Genomic DNA, 2892 nt, shown 5'->3' with positions numbered 1-2892 from the left:
ACACACCGTCCTGTGGGAGCGGACGGTGGAGGAGGAGGAGGAGGAGGAAGAGGAGCAGGTGGAGGAGCAGGAGCAGGAGGAGGAGAGGCAGGAGCGGTGGTCCTCTCCCACTCAGACGGACAGACCGGCAGATCTCTCTCTAAAGCTTCATATTTTCTATTGAAACAAACAGCCTGGCTGTTTTAGAGTGATAGTGAAATGCCTCACCTTAAAAAGAAAATCTGTAGATTATTTTAAAAAGAATTCTATTTTTATAACAGAACAGAGTTTGCTTGAGAAGTCATACTGATTTGCATCTCATCTTCCATACAGAGGCTTGTGTGTACGTGTTGATGCTGGTTTCGTACACTTGCAGCGTGGTTCCTGGTTTGTTGAGAGGTCAAAGGTGAGAAGAGATTCGAAGCTACAGCATCTTCAGTGTTTTTGTTTTTTTTTAAGACATGATGATATTATTACTCCCGCCCTGATGATTCATTCGGTTCATATGGATAGTTCATGTTTAAGGAAAGAAAGAAAACATTTGTGTTTTGAAAGACTTTTAAATATATTTGAAGGTGTGATTTTTGAGTATGCATAGCAAATAGATATGTATTCTATATATAATATAGATATTTATATAAATATATAAACACGATTTTCACTTGGAAAGAAATGTCTATCTTTATAGAAACACAATCATTATCAGTTGCCCTTTCTTTCTCACTGCACATTAAAAACATTGATTCCTGGATGCGTCCTCTTGTGTCTGCTGCGAGCCGCCGTCAGCGCCGAGCACAGGAAGTTTGTGTCAGTCGAGTCGAAGCATGAATGACAGAGTGTCTTCTGTTTGGCTGAGTCCTCTCTGGTCACGCTCAGTTTCGGCTCCTCTGTATGTTAACGTCATCTCTGACTCCAGGTTGATGTGGTTCTGTTTACGTGCACGGTGTTCAGGGTTCTGACAGGCAGGATGAAATCCATCTGTGTGAACTCCTTCCTTCTGTTTTGCAGTCTGACTGTGCTGCTGCTGCTGCTGCGGGGACAGGTCAAAGTGTCCTGAAAGAGACAAGGAGGTTCACGATGGGAACCAAGACGTGCTGATCCGGGTGTCTGTCTGGACCACAGCACCTCCCTCCTCCCTGTCCGTCCCTCCTGTCAGAAGAAGATAAACTAAAATAAAGGTGACGATCGAAGGTGGAGGATGTTATTCACACCCAGCAGAAAAGGCTTCTGGTGCATGGGGTGTTGATAAGTGTCTTTTTGTCTAACTGGTTATCTTGCCGTCTAAACCCAACAGGGACTGTCAGTAAAAGAAGAATAACCAAGTAAACTAAGTCTCCAAATAAGCCCCAAGGAGAAATCCACCATCACGTTTCACCTGTGTGGGCTTCACCGCGCTCCCGCCTGACTTCCTGTCAGCTGACTGCGCTCACCTGGGTGCAGATAGACCCACCTGTAAGAGAAATATTTTGTCCTGAAGCCACAGATTTCATTTGATGTTTGCTTGGCAGGATCCTGACAGTGGGTGCATGCTGCCAAACACTGCCACCTCCTGGGGATAAACACTGCCTGCATCAGGCAAACAGGAGCAGAGCAGATCCACTGATGTCTGCCAACCTCAGGAGGAAACCAGGGGAAACTGGGACAGACGGGGACCGGCAGCAGGATCAGGAGACCTGGGTTGAAGGCAGACTTCATCACCATAACATACAGATATTATTTTTTGTAGTTTGAGCAGGGGGAGGAGGCTTTAAAAAAGAAGAAGGGGTTGTGATGCCTCCATGTAACACACACACACCGACTGTTGGCAGCCTCTTGCCAGACAGCTGGAGCTTTATTAGCAGACACTGGATTAATAGACTCTTTATTACTCCGAGCAATTAAGGACTTAATTGAAGAGAAAATAGGCCCCATTGAGGAGGAACATACAAAAGAGAAAGACAGAAATATCTTCAGTGCGTGTGTGTGTGTGTGTGTGTGTGTGTGTGTGTTTGCTGGCCTGCAATACCTCATCAAACCACCAGGAGGTGTGAGAGTGACCTCACAGGAGTACAGGCTTGTTTTTGTCCTCGGCCTCCTGTCAGATGTAGCGTCTTTTTAAATCTTTCTTTGATGTGAAGCCCGGCTGTAAACTGACCGGAGAGGCGATTTTTATCCTCCATCTTTATTTGTGGGCAGATGTTCTGGTAAATGAGGCTCATGATAAGTGTCCGGCAGGCACCTCTGTCAGGTGCAGACGCTCTTTGCTCCCTTCACTTCTCCTCATCCACATCAAAGAGCGCTTTAATAAGGCTCGCTGAAACACCCCCCGCTTTGTGACTTTTTAGATAATAAACCTCCACCCGGCTGCTCTGCACACACACACACTCTCACACACACACACACAGCCATGCTGCTGATGGCACTGTTCCCAGTTTTACCCAAGAAACAAGAGGTCATTTCATGGTCTGCTCGGCTCAGATAGAAAATCTTCTCTAATCTTCGTCCTCAGCAAGAGGAGCTGGACCATGTCCCTGTCTCTTTCGGGAGACAGGGACATTCTCCCTGTGTCTTGTGACATGTATTTGAATGCTCTGAGCTAATGTCGTCTGCTTCTAACCAACAAATACATAATATTATTGTAGGAACTCCTTCGTTTGGGTGTAGAGTTTAAAACCACGTGGACTCCCAGCCTCCGTGTTTCTGCTTCCTGTCCGGCCTATTCAATATCTACAGTCTGATGACGGGTGATGAGGTCAGGGGTCAGCTGGTCTGGAGGTCAGGACAGACAGATCTTCTTTGAACCTTTTTCATGCAGGAGGTTTGAACTGTTAGTCTGAAACAGGAATATCTCCACTTCCAGAGCTCGGCCTGCTGCAGGTGGAGCTCCACCTGCAGCAGGCCGAGCTCCACCTGTGGCAGCATTTCTGCAGCTGT

Source organism: Parambassis ranga, chromosome 21 (genome assembly GCF_900634625.1).
Source record: "Parambassis ranga chromosome 21, fParRan2.1, whole genome shotgun sequence".
Lineage (NCBI taxonomy): Eukaryota > Metazoa > Chordata > Actinopteri > Ambassidae > Parambassis > Parambassis ranga.
This window is presented reverse-complemented; position numbering follows the sequence as displayed.